The sequence below is a fragment of the Notamacropus eugenii genome, chromosome 6 (assembly GCF_028372415.1).
Source record: "Notamacropus eugenii isolate mMacEug1 chromosome 6, mMacEug1.pri_v2, whole genome shotgun sequence".
Taxonomy (NCBI): domain Eukaryota; kingdom Metazoa; phylum Chordata; class Mammalia; order Diprotodontia; family Macropodidae; genus Notamacropus; species Notamacropus eugenii.
This window is the reverse complement of record NC_092877.1, coordinates 216,451,124-216,471,060: the sequence shown is the minus strand read 5'-3', so window position 1 is coordinate 216,471,060 and position 19,937 is coordinate 216,451,124. Positions and strand designations below refer to the sequence as shown.

The window sequence follows — 19,937 nt, the reverse complement described above, 5'->3', positions numbered from 1 at the left end:
CCAGGTTTGTTTTTGTGGTTCAGTCACTTTTCAGTCATGTCTGACTCTTCCTGACCCCATTTGGGGTTCTCTTGGCACAGATCCTGGAGTGGTTTGCTATTTCCTTCTCCAGATCATTATATATATATGAGTAAACTGAAGCAAACATTAAGTGACTTGCCCAGCATCACACAGCCTGGTAAGATTTGAACTCAGGAACATAATTCTTCCTGACTAGACCTGGCACTCCATCCATGGTGCTACCTAGCTGCTCATTGGCCACGTAGTAGGCACTTCATAAATGATTGTTCACTTGAGTTGACTTAAATGGTTTCCCAAAGGTCCCACAGATCCAAAGTGGTTGTGCCAAGGTTTTAATCCAGGTCTGACTCCAAATCCAATGCCCTTTCTACTACTTGAGCTCTTAGAGGCAGAATGAACCTTGGAGTCAAATTGTTTTTGCTCCACCTCCTTCCTGATATAGGAATATCTTTTCAATAGTCCAGAAAGATTATCATGTAGCTTCTACTTTAGAAAGCCAGCAATTTGGACTTTCTAATCTATCAATATTCAAATTTATATTTGAATTGTGGTCCTTATCATGGAAAGAGTAAAAATGTCCATCTTAAAGTACTTTGAGTATTTAAAGATGTATGAAAATTTTTTAAGTCTAAGAAAAATGAATTTAACCAGATATTTTATGATATAGCAATAAATCAAATATTATCATCTGAAATAATTACAGTATGTGATTATATAATATAAATACAAGCTAATATTTGGGAGTCAGAAAGACTCAATACCGATTTCAAATCTGGCCTCCAATACTCATTAGTTATGTGTCCCTGGGCAAGCCACTTAACCCTATTTACTCCAGTTTCCTCATCTGTAAAATGAGTTGGAGAAAGAAATGGCAAACCTTTCAAGTATGTCTGCCAAGAACGCCCCAAATGTGTTCAGAAAGAGTAGGACACAACTGACACAGCTGAACAACGACAACCATATGAGTATGATATATAAGCTAACAGGAAGGATGGCATATTTGGAATGATTATTATACAGTTCCAAACTAAGTAGAAATGATTGTGAGATGTGAAAAAGGTAATATAAGATGTTTCATTTTTTAACCTATCTTCTTGTAAAGAAACATGCAGAATCAATCACTATGTTATAGTTTAGATTATCACTGGTTTATTCCATAATCTTACATTTCTCAGATCACAAAATGATATGAAAGTTATTGATGCAGAATGAAAAACCCAAAGTATAGTGTTGAGAAACATTCTGACCTGGCCCCAAAGATTCCTTCCATTTAGTTTTTGTTTTTTTTGCGATTGTGAATATTCATATGATGTATATGAAGAAAGTCATCTGAAGAATTAAAACTGTGATTTTATTAATATCTAAAGAAATTATGTAGGAATAATATTCAAAAATGTCTAAAAAATGTTTTCCTAAAGTCTGTGAGTTTTTTTTTTCTTTTTAACTCTCATTTTTAAGACAAAATACCGCTGTGTGTGATTTTATTCTCAGAAACTAGCAAGCATTGAAGATCTGGACAGAGAAGGCACTTTCTTCTGGGTATTTCCTAGGCCTTATTGTTTTGGGGAGACTGACAACATCTACTATATTGCACCCTACCCCAAGAAGAAGAAGAAAGGTTTTGACCTTGAAGACAGAAGGGATTGGAGGGAATGAGGGATTCTAGCCAGGATTTTTTTTTGAATGTTTTCAGTCTGAAAAGACCTGCACCATGTGAATGGGGAAGAGGATGAATCCTAAGAGATAGGATGCTATTATAAAGAGAAATGATAGTCTAGAGATGCAGGAACAAGTACCTTTGGGTGAAATTAGCTTGGGGTTCCCCCTGGAGATAAATAGAAATCTACTTCCTTTTCATCCGTTTTCATCTTCTTTTTGCTTTGCCCTTGGCCTTCTCCCCTTCCCCCTCCTCCCCCCAAAAGTAGATCATGATGAAGAAAAAGAGAATTTCAATTTCTTCTCACTCCCTTTGACTGTTTTCAGAGTAGCTTGTCCCTTTCAAACTTATATCTCTTTAAGTGGTAACTGGATTTTTTCATGTTTGAAACTATGTTAAACTGGATTGCCATTGAATGCATGCCATTTCTACTTACACAAATGTAAGCAGGGAAACTGGAAATGGAGAGGGGAACACTAGAGTAGAAGAGATCTAAATTATTGAGGTTTTGTAATTCAATTTGTATTCTAGTAGTATAAAACAGCTTAGAGTTTGAAAGTCAAGCATGTAAGAGATGAGAGAATACTCTCCCATGTGCTCTTTATGTATGTGTGTGTGTATATACACATACACACACACATACACAACACATACACATATATAAATACATATATATGTAATAAAATAAGCATTTTTGTAATAAAAATATGACTGCACATGAAATTGTAAATCAATTATGTACCACTTGCATTACCTTTTAAATATATTTAATAAAGTTATATCATTTTTTTCTTCCCCCTGTGGCTACCATTAGATACAAATAGGTATGTATACATAAAATTATTCTATAAAAACTATTTATCAGTTCTTTCTCTGAATGTGGATAGCATCTTTCTTCATATGTCCTTTATGGTTAATTTTGGTCTTTATGATAGTCAAAATGACTTATTTGCTCAGTCATTCTTAAAACGATATTGCTGTGACTGTCTACAATGTCCCATTGGCTCTGCTCATTTCTGTCTTCATTATTTCATGCAAGTCCATGTTTTTCTAAAATTTTTGAGTTTATCATTTCTTATAGCACAGTAGTATTCCATCCCAATCATATGCCACAACTTGTTCAGTCATTCCCCATTTAATGAGCATCCCTGCAATTTCCATAGGGCTAGACTAGATAAGTAGTTCAGAATATTTGCTAGAGGTCATTTCCTTTTCCCTGCAAATCAGTAGCAGCACTCCCAGTTGGGCTTGAACAGAAAGACACATCTCCACAAAGATAGGAGGAATGAGCGAAGGGGAGGACAACAAACAAGCAAACAAACTTGCAGCTAAAACAAGGATAGTGCCACCCACACAAGGGGGCCAATGAACAACCTGGAAATGCTATTTCTTTCAGCCTTTAAAGTCTGAATGATTGGCAGTTAGATCTGCCCTGGTCTCCAGCACCACATGGTGGGTTACGTGTATTCTGTTAACATCTAGTCTGAATTTAGTTTTCCCCTACATGTGCCCATTTCTCAAACCATTTCCAGATAAAGATTTGGTTTATGGGCCAAGTGCTACTTCAAGGCTTCCAGTGCTTTTTAGTGGATCACCTCTTTTACTAGGGAAATTCACTTGAATCTGGCTGCTTTTAGGAGTCAGGTCTTCTAACTGATGCACAATCAAGTATAGTCACTGCAGATAAGTCTTTGCTAAACTGACCTAATTATCTTTTCACAGAAAGGTATTTGTCCTTGAGGTGGTAGAGATTCTTTTTTAAATGGGGGAGAGAGTTACTGCTTTCTTTGTTTAACAAGGATGCCACTTTTATGAACATAAAAGTCAGTTTGAAAAGCTCTCACTGGCAGGACTGAGATACTTCACAGCTAGGATCTGTCAAATTGCTCTGTGAACATCAGCGTATTGTGCAATGGTAGATGAGAAGCCAAGCATGCCAAGTCATTTTGCTCTGAGATCATCTGTCCTCCTTCAGAAAAGCTCCCTTTACTGTTGTTAAAAGCAGCAATCTCATGTGACTTGCCTAGAATCACCCATATCTAGGCACAAATGGGAGGAAAATAATATCTTGAGCTCTGGTACTATTTGCCTTGAAGATAGGAAACACCTTCAGATTTGGTTTATCTTGAGAACTGGTCTGTAACATCTCTGTTTTGGTGATTAGAGTGCACTTGATTGACACACAGAATCCTGTCCTTAGGCTGTGGATGCAGTTGATGACATGATAATTCTTAATGACGTTCTCTCATGAATGCTAGCCAGCTACAGAGCAGCTCAGCCACCTCCTTCCCTTCTGCTCTCCTCATTTTTTCCCCATCCTAATGATTTCCTCAAATTAAATTAATTTCCATTCAGCCTCCCTCTTTCTTTAGAAGGCTGGTAACCTTTATGACCTTCCTTTTTTCTCTTTTCAGGCCTTTTGTTGGAATTTTGTCTTTAACTCCTTCAATTTCTACAATATAATGTGACTTCATTAATCATAGAAAGTCTTTCTGGCAATAACTAAAACAGGCAGTATTCATTATCATAACCCATTCTCCTCCTAGTATCTAAATGTTCCTTGAAAGTAGTCAGCTGTAACACATTAAATAGTACTATTAAAATTTTATCATAGCCTAAATGTTAACATCAAAAAAAAATTCCAGAGCTCTCTGAGAACTCTTGAATCAATCTAATGGCTTGGGGACAGTTTTAACTTTTAATTTTATTTTGTTTTTATTTCAGAGAGCTACAAGGAAGTATCTTTTCACACAGAAATTCCAAAAGTGAGTGATGATGCATGGGGGAGAGAGGTGGATGATAGGGAGAGGATGGTATTAGTGGCCAAGTGGTTAAAGCAATGACCAAAATTATTAGTTATTTTGAATACAATTTCCACATAAATGCATTGATTTTTTTCAATGAAAACAGTTAAAATCAGTCAGTAAAATAAGACTAACACAAAAAATGTATTTTAGTTAGTAGGGTTGGAGGTTGGCAGAAGGGGAGCAAGATAGCAGGGGGTCAAAATCTCCTTTTCCTCCTTCTGTGGTCTTGGTAGCTCTGTACAGGATATCCCATGAATATCTAACTTCTTCCTCTTTCCACTACCTTCTAGAGAATGAAAGGATAAGCACATGAAAGTGCGAAACTCCAGTGCTAAGTAGATGACCAGTATCCTATGGTGGATAGGGCCAGAGCCCATGATGATCCCTGTGGATATAGCTTCATAAAGGTCCTGACAGATAGGGGTGTGGGAGCTTAAGCCCTCCTGGTACAATCCATCTGCCTAAGGGTAGGAGTCAGGACATAAGTAAGCTTCCTGGAGCTATTGAGGGCTGTGCTGGACTTAGGAGGGATGTTGGAAAACTGAGGCCTCTCTCTTCCCTTCACCAAAGGATGGCTGGGGGACATGTCCCTTTCTTTTTTCCATCCCTGGTAGAGGGTTCCGGCAGTACTTACTCATCCCCAGTTACGAAGTTTAAAGATTGGGATAGAGTAGAACCCCCAACTATACTTTTGGGAAGCAGTCATTTACAGTGAAAAGTGCTTGATCTGACGACAGAAAATCTAGGTTCACATCCTGGCTCCATGTAATTAACTGGGCAAGTAACTTTTATGGACATCAAGTTTCTCAATCGCAAATTGACAGTATTTGATGAGATATTTTTAAAGGTCCCTTCTATTGGTAAATTTATGATCTTGTAACAGTCAAACTAGTAAACATGTAGTTAGATCTGGATTAGTATGAATAATGAATCCATTGAAGTAGTTTCATTATTCAAATTTGAACTACCTATTTCCATGTGCTGGAACCAATTGCCATCGTTTACATAATTATAACTTTGAATAGTGCAGATCTGAATACATGCAGCTACTTCATAGGATTCATTATTTATACTAATTGGGACCTAACTGGAAGTTTAAGATTTGTGTTATTATGCAAATGTAATAAATTCTTCAGTTCATTTGAATATAAGAGAAGCCAAAGAAATTATTTGCATAGATTGTTCTATGAAATATGAGTGGGGTAATTTCGGGGGCAGAAATAGTGAATGCTGCTTTATATAGTTTGAGAACCACTACTCTAATCAAATATTTTATAATAATCATGGGATAATGGAATGATTATAAGAAACTATAGGCAGAAGAAATACAACTGGTATTTTATTGGGGAGCAATGACACTGCTGTTTCCAAAGTTTTGAAGATCTAGGGGAGTGCTTTCCTTACTCTGCCAATATAGCCATGGTCAATTGATTCATTTTCCAAACATGAATGCCTGTCAACTGACAAGCTGAAAATGATTTATGAGCATTAACTTGTAGGCAGTGTGTTATAGTAGAAAGGTGATAAACTTCGAATCAAGAGACCTCTGTTGAAATTGCATCTTTGACATTTACTAGCTGAGTGACCATGGGAAAAATCACTTAACCTTTCAGTATTTCAGTTTCTCCATATGTAAAATTTATACTTGTATTAACTACTTCACTGACTTGTTCAACTGAATTCAATTCATCAAACATTCATTAAACACCACTCAAGGTTCTTAAAAAGCTGCCAGACCTTAGGTGAGAGCATTTTTTTGTTTTGTTTTGTTTTTTGGACTGGACCTATGATTACAATAAAGAAAAGCTTTACACAGGTGGTACAAATTGATGGAAGCCCGGAAAGAATTTAAGGACTGTAGGCAGGTAGAATAGAAAAAAAGTATAGAAAGCACAAATTGGGAAGCATGGAGATGGGAGAAAGAATGCCAGTGTAAGCCCTAGACTACTCCTTCTTAAACAGTACTCCATGAATAAGTATGCATGAAAAAAATTAGCTCATGAGCCACCACTGATGGATTTACTTTTACGAGCCAGTCAGAGGACATAATGGTTGAAACAAAAGTAATTTAATCCAATGGAAGAGTAAATAAAATACCAAGAAAAGATGATTTCTTGCACACACACAGTATACTCTCCTACGGTAATTAAACTATAGTGGGAAGGACATATGTAATGAGGGAACAGGCAGGAAGGGTATACATATAATGTGAATATATAGCCAGAGAATGTATGTAAAGAAATACATGTCAAGATATTATGTGACCTGAATATACAGAGAGAGGACAAATATATAGAAGACGTGTAGCTGATGCATATGTATGGTGCATATGCATACACACACACACACACACACACACACACACACACACACACACACACACACACACACACACATACACTGTCAGAACAACTCACAACTCTACCTCTGTAGGGCTGCTGCTGACCTCTTTCGGTGATAGCATCACACTACTCTTGGTTGCTTTCTAATAGATATCCAGTCCCTGATATTTGCCAGTATTGTGTTCACTGGTCTCAACAACCAGCTTCTGGATTTCATCTCTTTGGGGATATCTCTGACTAAAAATTCTCTCTCTAATCAGCTGACAACTCTATATTTATAGCCAGAGGCTATGAGCCACCACACCAAGAAATGGCTGCAAAAAACAAGAAGTCAGGCCAAGTGGCCCATATTAATACTAACTTTTAAAAATTGCAATTGTTTGAGATTCAAAGACTTTTCCCAAACCATCTAATTTAGAATACGAATTCTTTTAAACTGTAATTTCATCTTTTATGGGGTTCCTTTGCCCTTAAAATCCCTTCAAGAAACTTTGGAAAAAACAAAAGAAAACAAAAAAAACCCACAGGAGCTATGTAGAAGTTCAGCTAAGAATCCCACTTCACAGCCAAGATCATCTACTTTTGGCATGTAAGTCAATCAAAATGAACACAGAAGCTAAGGAAACACTCTCTTCCAGTGGCTTAGCCTGAATTTTAGCTGTCAGCAGCAAAGTCTCCAGGATTTGGTTCTCTTTTGTCCAGTGAAAAACATCGCTGCCTTCTTCCCTCAAGTTCAGAGAGCAACTAATAGGCCAGTTTGAACGGAATTTAGAGTGTTTAATGTGAAATAAGTCTGGAAAGGCAGAAGGAATGGCTAAGGAATGCACCTTTTCATTCAAAAGACAATGAGTATCAATTAAAAAACTTTTCAGCTAAAGTGAAGTGGTCAGCTCTATGTCACAGAAAGTTTATTTTAGAAATGGGTAGAAGCTGCATTATACAGGGAGACTAGAAAGAAATGAGACCAATTAGTAGGTCATCACAACATTCCATGAGAAAGGGTTTCTATTAGGATAGTGCTTGCCTTATTAAAGAGGAGAGGAAATACGTGAGATTTTTTTTAATGGAAAACTGAGAAGCCATGGGAACTAAGATGGTGGGATTGAAAAAGAGAGATAAGTCAAGGATGAATCCAAGTTTGTGAACCTGAATGACTGAGAGGGTTGTGAACCTGAATAACTGGTGTATGCAACAGAAATAGGCAAGTTTATAGTAAGTGAAGAAAATAAGAAGTTTTTTCTTTGACATCTTGAGTTGTGCAGGAGATAGATTGTGACGTTCTGTAGTGCAAGAGAGATATTAGTAGATTTAGAAATTATCTGCATAAAGATGATAAATGAATGTCAGGGGGTATGAGAAGAGGCAAGGAAGAAAACCGAATGACTGAATGTAGGGACAAAGAAATGAAGTCCCAGGACAGAGACTTGTGAGATACCCATACTTAGAGGGTGGGAGATGGATGAGGATCCAGCAAGGGAGAAGAAGAAGGGGGTACCAGACTGGTATCAGGAGAAGCAGGAGAGATGTGTCACAAGGCAAGGAAGAAAGGAAGGGAGTAGTGGATAAATGTGAAAAGGTGCATGGGGAAGAAACCTGAGAAACAGTAATCAAATTTAGAAATTAAGAGACAGTTATAACTTCAGAGATAGCAGTTCAGTCAAATGTTGTGGTCAGAAGTCAAGCTGCAAAAGGCAGAGAAGTCATTAGGGGATAATGTAATTAGTGCAGATTGTTTCTTTAACTTTGACTGGGAAGGGGAGATCAATAGCTTGATGCATAGTCAAAAGAAAACTTCTATATTTTTGGCTTTTTGTTTGTTCACTTGTTTTGTCTTTTAAAGATTAGGGAAGACTTGAGATTGCTAGAAGGGGATTGCAATGCCTAGAGCCTGGGCCTGAAGCCAGTGTTGAGTTGAAAGCCTTAGGACACTTGGCACCATGACTGGGTAAGTCATTAGCCTTCGTTTAACTCAGTTTTTTCATCTGTAAGATGAGAATAATGATAATATTTGCTTCTCAGGGTTGTAGTGTGGTTAAAATGAAATAATATTTGAAAAAGCTTTGTAAAACTTTAAAACACTATAAGGGGGAGAAGTAGAGGAAGGGAATAAGAATAGTTTAAAGCAGCTACTAGGTTCCAGGCACTGGGATAAGTACTTTTCAAATATTATTTCATTTACATAAAAGCTAGCTATCTTAAAAAATATTGATTAATTTATTTTTAGTTTTTAACATTGACTTCCATAAAATTTTGAGCTCTAAATTTTCTGCCCCTTCTTTCTCTCCCCCCCTTCCAAAGACCGTGTGCAATCTCATATAGGCTCTACATATCCATTCAGATTAAACATATTTTCACATTAGTCATGTTGTAAAGAAGAATTAGAACCAAGGGAAGGAACCATGAGAAGGAAGAAAAAAATGAGAGCATGTAGTCTGCTTTGATCTGCATTCAGACTCCACAGCTGTTTTTCTCAATGAGGATAGCATATTCCATCATGAGTCTTTCGGAGATGTCTTAAATCCTTAATGCTAGCTATTTTTAAAAGAATTAGTTTATAGGCAGTAGGAAAGTAGATAAAGGGAGACTGAAGATGAGAGGGAAAGCTCTCAGGGAGACAGGAAAGCATGAGACCAGGGCACAACTGTACAGGTTGGGGTTGATAAGAAAGGGCAGTTATGCTTCCTTAGAGACTCCAGTGAAGGAGGAAAGAAGGATGATGTAGAAGGGGGTCTCGATTAGGTGTGGAGGAGAGATACAGAAATCAGAGTTAATACTATTACTTTCTGTAGCAGTTGGTGGCAGACATTCTTACGGTAGCTCCCTTCCCTGTCCTCTTTTCCACTCCCAGTACTTCTTAATGGTGAAAGTAGGATTGCATTGACAAAACCTGGTCTCCAAAGTATCATAATATCGGTGATGAAGAATTGGAAGGCTTTCATTTGCAAGTAACTAGCACTTAAATGTAGGTCGGAGGCCTTTTGGGAGATCATGGCATAGCATAAAAAAGACAGAGGGAGAAAATGTAGAGGATCGATCATGTTTGAATTTAGTGAAAGACAGTAGTGGACTCCACTTTATTAGAGACAGCGAATCAGAGGTTCTAGAGTGAGTGGGTACCTAAATAGAGATCATTTTGTCCTAATTGTCCATCCCACCCGCATCCTTTTCATTTCTTCAATCCAATGAGGAAATCATACAGACAAAGGTAGATTCTCTTTGTTTGCAGTTTCATTTAACAACAAACATTTTAGAAATCTTTCTTTCCAGCTGTGGAGGCAAACTTGTCTTTAGGGAGGAACAAAGGACAGGAGTGAGAAGAGCTTCCTTTTCTTACTGTATGCAAAGTCTTCCCAAATTTACTCCCCTTGGTTAGAAGAGAAGAACAGATGAAATATCTTTATTTTGAAAACAGGAATTTAGCTACAGAAATGTCAGTGAGTTTCTCAGTTATAAAACAAGTCAGGGAAATATAAATTAGAATTCCCATCTTCCAGTCCAGTGGCTTAATTACATCCTCTACTATCACTTTCAGTCTACATTCAGTTTCTAAACACACAAGGTGTATGAGGGTGGAGAGAAAGGGAGAAGGAAGATAAATTGAAAACAAATCCATTTAGCATCTCAATTTAATTATTTAAATTCCTTGCACAAGCAGAAACATTTATTCCTTAGTGATGAAAAACAGGATGGAAATGGAGCTCATTTTGGTTAAATATTTTACAGCAATTCAAATACTAAATGTTAATTATACATGTGAAAATATTTAGAAATTGACTTTTCCTTCTTTTAAAATAATTATTCCTAAATTTTCAAAAGTCAGTCCATAAGTCAACTGGCACTAATTAGGTGCCTACTATATGCTAGTTGTTTTGCCCAATGTTCGCTAATGTTCAGTACCAAACGTGCTGAAATATAAATTAAAGATCATTAAAAGAATATAGGAAGGATCCATGATTTAGTAGGTAAGTCTTTTGGAATTTCCTTGGACACTGAGAGGCTATATGACTTATGATACATAGTTGGAGAATATCATAGTATGGTTTGGAACCAGGTCCTGACAAAGCCAACACTGAATTCATTGCCATACAGTGCCTTACTGAAAGAAGAACTAAAGGACAGCTAATAAACGTTTTCTTTGTTGGGATTATTAACATTGAATTCTATCTAAGACTTGGAGGGTTATAACTATGTGTTTCACAGGGAGTTGCTAGCATAAAGACTTTGGGGTGGGAGGCAGAACCAAGATAGCAGAGAAAAGTCAGGAAGTTATCTGAGCTCTCCTCAGTTTCCTTTAGAAATAATATTAAATCAAGCCTCTAAATGATTTCTGGAGTGACAGAACCTACAAAAAGACACAGTGAAACAATTTTCCAGAGTAAGATAACTTAGAAGCACTTCAAGAAAGGTCTGTCTCACTTAGGTGAAAGGGGAGCATAGCCCAGCAGAGATGGTATCTGAGTAAGCTGGCAGGAAGATCTTAGCTACAGCACAGATCAGCAAGAGACGCCCCTCAGGTCTGGATCAGCAGGTCAGTGACACAGCAGGCCAGCTGTGAGGCCTCCAACCCTAGCGCAGAAAGCAAATTGCCAGATCTAGAACCCAGGGAACAACAGACATAACTAGGCCAGGTCACCCCAGTGCAGTGGCCAAGCTGCTAGCACCTGAGGTCCCAGAGCAGGAAGCCAGTGACCAGTCCCCTGGCTCCCAGGACAAGAAGCTTGGGACAGTGCCCCTGTGCCCTAGGAACAGAGCTCAACTTTAAAAGCCATGAAATAACCTAAAAAATGAGCAAGAAACAGAAAAGAGCCCTGACTATAGAAAACTACAATGGTGAAAGGAAAATCAACACAAACTCAGAAGAGGACAGCAGTGTCAAAATGTCTACATGCCAAACCTCGGTGTGGAATGGGTCTCAAGCCCAAAAAGCCTTCTTGGAAGATCTGAAAAGGATTTTAAAAATCAAATAAGAGAGTTAGAAGAAAAATTGGGAAAAGAAATGAGAAGTATGCAAGAGAGAGTCAACAACTTGGAAAAGGAAGGACAAAAATTGATTGAAGGTACTGGGGTTTTTTGCTTTAGAGTTCTGAGCCCCCCTCCTCCTATATACATATCAAGCACATAAAAATGTCTCTGTAATAACTATTTTCTCAGGTTCAGAGGGTCATAGAATAATATGTTCAGGACACAAGACTTATTCTCCATGTTGGCACTGTAGAATAAATTTTAGAATGTGGCCCTGTTAATTATATAAATTTTCACCAAGGTCATTATGAAAGAAAATAAAGTTCACATTCTCATACCTGACAGTTCAGGTAAAATCTAATGTCATTACTTTATGCAAAAAGTAGTTCTTACATATTTTTTAAAAGAGCTATTGTCTTCCGATTGAACAATGTCCAGAGCTTAATGCTAAGGCAGTTGTGTTATGCTCACAAAGCCGATTTCAGTGCTTTACTCATAACTTGTAGTTCTTCTGAGTCAGAGGTAGAAGTAGTGTTGGGTGGGGAATGGGGAGTTGGGGGATGATGTTCTTGAGTAAAAACAACATTCTCCCCATAGCCAATAATTGCAAACACATACCCTGAAGTGGGCAAGCTGATACAATGTCTGTTGTCAGACAATGAGATTCAATTATCCAGGTGTACTACAATGCCTTTTTAAAGGGATCAAGAAATCTCAGAATTCAATGAAACAGATTTCATCTTAAAAACTATATTTGGAACTGGGCTTTTCTTAAATTGTTTAGTTTAGATAAAGGCAAGTGTTTCTGAAGATATATTCAAAGAGGAAACAAGTCTTTCCACATTGACAGCATATAACTGGGGATGGGACGTAGTGGGATCCATTTGTCTGAGAATAGATTTGATTTTATGATTTTCTTGCCCCAAATACAATGTTCTATCAAAATAACCCTTTATTATGACATATTCTAATTCACAGAACCTTAAAGTTAAAAGGGATCCCAAAGGCTAACTAGTCTGTTATACCTAAAAAAAAAAAGAAAAGAAATTTAATGACCACAAAAAGTGGCCCTCCAGGTATTGCTTGAATACATACAGTGATAGAAAACATTAATTCCAAAGCAAGTTTATTCCTCTTTTAGAGAGCTAGAAATTCAAAATTTGTTTTTTTATTCTGAACTTATTGAACCCCAAATAAAATTAATATTTTCATAGGCAAAGTAGAACAAAGAGGATTATAAGTGAAATTATGAATCCATTGTGTATCAGTTGCTTTTCATTACATGTTATATAATATATACACATGTGTGTATGTGTGTATATATGTATATATGATAATTTCAACATGTAACTTTCAAATCTGCTGTGTTTGTCTGGGTTTCCTTCTGGCCTTCCTTCTGTTATGTCTTGTGCTTTAAAAAGATGCTTCAACAACCCTTTTTTTCCTTTTCCAATTTTTGGGGGGATGGGGAGCATTGTCCTTCCTTTCCTTCCACATCCCCACAAAAAAAGAAAACAAAATCCTTTTTAACAAATATGTATAGTTAAGCAAAACAAATTCTCACATTGGCCATATCCAAAACTTTACGTCCTATTCTGTACCTGGAGTCAATCAGTTCTGTGCTAGCAGATCGATGATAGTGACCATAACAACTTTTCCCTTATGGTAAACAGAAGTCTGTCTCCACAACTTTCACTCTTGGTTCATCCCCTTTTCTGGTGAAGCAGAGCAAGCCGAATCCTCCTTCCACATGCAGAAAATGAAATTTCAGGACAGTTCTTTGTCACACATTCCATGGAAACTTTCAAGATCTTTCTTATCTCTTTTGTGAGGTAGCTTATTTTGTTTTACACATATGCAATTAATAGTATAGTTTACATTTTATTCAAGAACTGAAACATTTAACTTTCATAGGAATGAATATAAAAGGCATGTAGTAGCTGTTCCAAATCCTTTTCCTCCAAAGGACACTCACTTGTCTCCTCTCAGGAGAAGCCCTGAGGTCAAGTGGTTCTCCCACGTACCAAAGGTCAAGTTATCTCTGCATCATCCAAAACTTTTTTTCTCCCTTTATGTAGTCATGGAGAATGAGGTAGCCCTTTTCGAGATTATGGCCAAACTCTACTTATGACCTTAATCACATCCCTTCCCATTTACTTAAGCAGCTTGTCCTTCTCTTTCCCCAATTTACAATCTCTCCTTATCTACTGAATACTTCACAGCCTTCAAACATGACAAATTCTCTTTCATTCTAAAACAAACAAATAAAAAAAGACAGAAAAATAAACCCCAACAATAAACCCACCAGATACCTGATCCTGATCTAACTTTCCATTCATAGTCAAATCCTTGAAGAAATAAACTACATCATTTTTCTCTACCTTCTCATCTCCCTCTCCTCAATTCCTTGAAATCTGGTTTCTGTCCACACCATTCAGCTGAACCTGTTCTTTCCAAGTGCGTCAACATTGCTGAATCCAATGGCCTTTTCTCAGACATCATCCTTCTCATCTTCTATATAGCACTTTACACTGTGGGCCCCCCTCTCCTTCTGGACTCCCCTTCTTAGCTTTTTGTGTTAGTCCTCTATCATGACTTTCTTTATATCTTTTGAGCTGATTCCTCTTGGTCTCCTTTGCAGGATCATCATCCATGTCCCACACTCTATGCAAAAGTGTACCCAAGTTCTCTCTATCTGTTCCCATGGATTACTTCTATTGCAGATAACCAGCAAATCTATGTATCCACTCCTCATTTTTAAGAATTCTAGTCCCACATCTCAAACTGCTTTCTGAGTTTCTCTACTTGGATGTCTTGTGGGCAATGAAAACTCAGTATGTTCAAAACTGAATTCGTTATCTTCCACATAGGGCCAATAAATTTTTCAAAAGAATGCTTCAATACTATTCCATACTAATGCCTATGAATCATTTTCTTTTTCCTTTGGGGCTTGGGACACAACTTCAGAAGGCATAGATCAGAGGTGGGGAACCCTGCAGTCTATAGGCTACATGTGGTCTTCTAGGTCTTTTAGGGTGTGGTCTTTTGACTGAGCCCAGGTTTTACAAAGGAAATCTTTTTATTAAGGGGATTTGTTCTGTGAAGTTTAGATTCAGTCATAGGACCACACTTGAGGACCTAGAAGGCCATATGTGGCCATGAGGCTGCAGGTTCCCCACTCCTGGTCTAGATTCCTCCTCTATGGGAATAATGCCTGACATTTACATGGTGCTTTAAGGCTTATAAACCACTCTGCCTATATCATCGCATTGGTCTTTATAGCAACTCTGTGAGATGAACACGAAATATTTTTATTCCCATTCTATAGACGAGGCAATTGAGGTGAAAAAACTTGAAAACCTTTTTAAATTTAAACAGTAAGGAAGTGTTTGAATGGAACTGAGATGATGAAAAGATACAGGGAACTCATGGTTGATCCCCAGTGACTGGGCTTGCCTACCAACTATAGGTGGTGTGGTTAGGGATGGACTTTTGTTAGAAAGGAAAATAAAAATAAGCTGAATCATTGAGTCTGGGTTAGTTCCCACACTTTCTTTACTTTGAAATTCAAGACTGGAGTACAGTGCAGTGTGTTTGTGAGAAGGAAGGGGGGGTGTCATGTCTTCCTTCTTCTGCCTCGCCCTCTCTCTGCCAAGCCAAAAAAAAAGATGATGATTCATAAGAAAAATATATAGTGAGCTTTGTAATAGAACTCCTGAGTTTCCAGTTCCTGGGTTCTTCTTTCTTTCAGTTGGGAGTATAGTGTACTTGAAAACAGACCTTTTCAGCCTTCATGGTCACCTCATACATTGCCGGTAATCTTACATTCAAGAGTATATGAATTTGAGAGCTTAGGCAAGAGACTTATTTGAGGGGTAAGATTTCCTTAACAGTGTTCTCCTTGGACAAAGAAGAGACTCACTCTGAAGCTAAAGGGAGGGAAAGCCCTGCAATGAAGGGACATAATATCTGGATCTTGATAATCATCCATGAATTACCATAAGTTGCTCGGACTGTACAAATCACAGGAGAATGAGGGAAACCATTTAGAAGCCCCAAGGCCTTTACATTCCAAGGAGAATCCAAAGAGCTATTTAACTGCTTTATGGGCCCAAAACTTACTATTTGTGTGACTACATCACAAATGTTTGTTCCAGAGGTTCTATGAGTCCTTTGAGTCTTGTATATTTTATATGACAGGTAAAAATAAAGGCTGTCCCATACCCAATATCCATATAGTTCATTGGGTGGCTTTTGGAAAAAGGGTGGGGGATACAATTAACTACATTTGGGGAAACCTAGATGCAAGCTATACCTAAGCTTTATGTCAGAGATTTTCCTGGTTAGTTGGAAGTGAGAGCAAAGAGTCAAAGAAAGAAACTGACCTTGTGATCATCTCCCCAAAGGTCAAACCTGGTCCATGTGAGCCTAGAGCTCTGGTAGTGGGAAGGGTGATTCAGAACCACAGGTCACATCTTGGCCTATGTAGTAAATTCTTGATTGACTCTCCTAGTGTGTCTCACTGAATCCTAACAATGTTCTTAAATACTCTATGAAACCTTAATACAGTAGTCTTTTGTAAACACTATAGCCAGGGATGCCTGGGAGCTTATAGTCTCCTTCAAATATAATTATTCAAGTTTAACAAGCAAATAAAGTTTTGCAGGTTTATATAGCTCGTCTGCCTTGATGATTGTAAAAACTTTTCTTATTTTCAAAACAGTAATAAAATAAAACAAAATAGCAGAACAAAAAAATATGAAACCCACTAAGCTTCCTTAGAGGGGAAATGTAATCCTAGCTGAACTCCCAAGAAAATTAGGATTCTCCTTTCAAAGATTTTATGTGGAGTTGATGAGGTCATCTACTCACTTTTAGGTGAGAAATCAAAGTATCCCAAATGGTTAATGGGTCCCTAAAAGTTTCTGCATTTAGACTATGTCCAGTCCTGCAGGTTGATTGCCCAAGAGTCTGTTTTTTTTTTTTCTCCCTCTTTGGCTTATTACTCCAACCTGGAGGAAATCCAGAAAAATTTTCCAAGTAATTTAGACATAGTTTGCATATAGATTTCCCCCTAGGTGATTAACAGCACCCCCAACGTCCAAATATGTATTCATATAATATAGATTTTTGTTATGGGACAACCTATACTTTATCCAGTACAAATAAAATATACAAGATGTTAAAGATACATAGGGATCCTTGAACAAATAGGAACATAAAACATTCAAATAGTCCATGAACTCACCATCAAAGGGAACTAAACTTGGACTTGCTATTGGGATATCATGAGTCCTTCTTCACCACACCACAGAGAACTACGTTGTCTTCTCAGGATTCATAATATTACCCTCTACTTTGCCCCTGGAAAGTATCTCTCTGTCTGTCCTTGGAAGGTCTCAGGACCAAGCTGAATAAGCAAGCTCTTTTCCCACTGGATCTGCATTGTGTGAGTAACTCTCTGACTTGTCTCTTCAAATAGGACGTTATAGTAAGTATGTGGATTGTCCTTTCCTTTCTTAAAAGATTATGCTGCACCAGGGAATTTCTCTCTCACTCTGAGTTTTATATCTCAGTCTATGGAATTTAGGACCTTGAGAGATGAATGTTACCCACAAGGAAATTCCCAGAGCTGTCACTGCAGGAAATCGACATTCTCTGCCCAGTAGGTACTATCTTAATGCTCGTTGTCTTCTCTACTGACACAAACAAATTGGGTTGATTTATCACAACAATAAATAAAAAAAAAATATTGTAATTCAATTTTACTTACATACAGGTATTCAGTAAAAGGGAAGGAAATTTGTGTTTCACATTTTCTAATGAATGAGAACTCTTCTCAAAGAGAATATAATCATATGACAGAAGTGCATGCTCACCTTTGCCTGTCCTTTAGGAAGACATAAGAATCAGCACTATCCATTCTAAGCTTTGTCAGCATGATAAAGCTATTGTTAATGCATTTTTAAATAGCAAACAAATAGCTGCACTGACATTTATTTGCATGAGAACTTGAATGCGATCTCTCTAACTGTATTATCAACGTATGTCTTTGAACATCAGACCTTAAGAAAAGAGCAACAGGTGTTTTCCTTGTTTCCTCTGCACGAATCTGTGTACTTATGTAATGCCTAATTTTTAAACAACTGCCACTTTGTTCTGTATCAGGGTTCTGCAATGTCATTGCATTGGGACAATATGGACATTGGAATTACTCAGTACAGCCCTCAAAGATGACTTCCTGATGCGGGAAAATTACACAGAGAATTCTGTCAAGAAAGAACTGCGCAGCTTGTTGCCAAGTCCTTGGCATGTCTTCTAATTGATGGGTTAGGTTCAAAGGGACCTTTTTTTCTCCCCCTGTGTATCCATGAGCTAAGTGATTCTTATGATTTTTGAGGCTTTTAATTTAACAATTTGTCCTCTAACTTGATTAGTGGGGGAGGGGAACTAGAGAGTAAAAAGGGGTGTGTGTGTTCCCTTCTCCATGATATGTCCCCCTCCCCAGCAGAAAAACTGAATCTCAAGAAAATGTGAGTGATTCACTAAAGCACAGCATGGAAATCAAATGTAAGCAGAGCAGCTGCTTAATTCTGTTTCTTGCTGTCTCTGGCAGTAACAGCAGAGATATTTCTCATCTGACAGTGTACTGACCCCTTCCTGTCATCTCTCTTTACATGTCATACAATTCTAGATGCAGTGGCTATCTATTATCTATTTCCTTATATTTCTCTTCTATATCTATCAATTTCTGTCTGTTTATTCTAGCCATCTCTGACTATCATCTACCAGTTATCAATCCATCCATCCATCCATCCATCCATCCATCTATCTATCTATCTATCTATCTATCTATCTATCTATCTATCCATCCATCTCTCTGTCTATTTAATTTGAAAGCAGAGGTTCTAAAGACAAAGACAGGCTGGCTATAGGAAACATTCCCTCTGCTCTTCTCTAGTTTCACTTTTTAATAAATGAGAATGGTAAAGTGAATGGCCAGACTTGTGTTGCAAGAGAACTTTAAGGAAAGGGACTAAAGATTACATATTATTATTATCATTTCATATTTCTGAATATACTTTTTAATAATAAAATAAAATATAGCACTAACATTCAATGTAATTTAGTGAAAAGACCACAGGACTTGGGATCAGAAGACCTGAATTTGAGTTTCACATCCATTATGTCTGAGTGACTTTGGGCAAGTCAATTAAACATTCTGAATCTCAGCTTCCACATTTGTAACAAAGAACTAGTACCACTCTTACTACGTACCTCACAGGATTGTAGTAAGGAGCAAATGAAACAATGGATAAAAAATCACAGTTACCATAAAAAGCAATATAAGTGTGAGGTTATCTTTCCATATATACATATTCATATAATTATAAATCCATTCATATACATAAAGGCCTAAATAATGTCATAAAGTCATAGATCCTTAGGGCCTTAGAGATAATCACACTCAATTCTGTCCTTTTCTACAAGGAATTCCTTTGAACATATGCATAAATTTAAATGCTAATGCTATACTTTATTTTATTATTGAAAGGATAATCAGATATATGAAAAAAATGATGATAATATAGCTTATCTTTAATCCTATTCCTTGCAGTTCCCTTGGCTGCCAATTTGATAATCCTAAAACACGTTTGAACATGTCACCTTCCCACTTTCCTTAAATCAACTCCAGCGGCTCCCGATCACCTTCAGAATCAAATTTTAAAAAATTCTTCCTTCCTTCTGTCCTTCCTTCCTTCAATCTCTCTCTTACTGATGCTCAAAGTCCTTTATGACATAGCTCCCTCCTTACCTTTCCATCACTCTTACACTTTATTCTCCTCCACATGTTCTTTGATCCAGTAATACTGTCCTTTTTGGTGTTTCTCATGTAAAATACTCCATCTCCTGATTCCACGCATTTTCACTGGTTGCCCTCAGGTTTGGAATTTTTACCCTTTTTGTCTTCATCTTCTGGTTTTGATTGCTTTCTTCTAGTCATTCCTAAAAACATCACACCTTCTACAAGAAGCTTTTCCCATCCTCCTTAAAGTTGTTGCCTTCTTTCTGTTCTAGTTTGTTTATATATAGTTTCTTGTCTGTTGTCTCCCCCATTATACTATGAGCCACTTGAGAACAGGGCTC

The 19,937-nt window shown here is 37.4% G+C and overlaps 1 protein-coding gene across 1 annotated transcript in view; it reads right to left on the bottom strand.

Annotated features, from left to right (window-relative positions):
• LOC140512679 (uncharacterized) overlaps positions 1 to 19,937 on the bottom strand; it is a 429,100-nt gene that overhangs the window by 64,155 nt on the left and 345,008 nt on the right. The window lies entirely within an intron of this gene.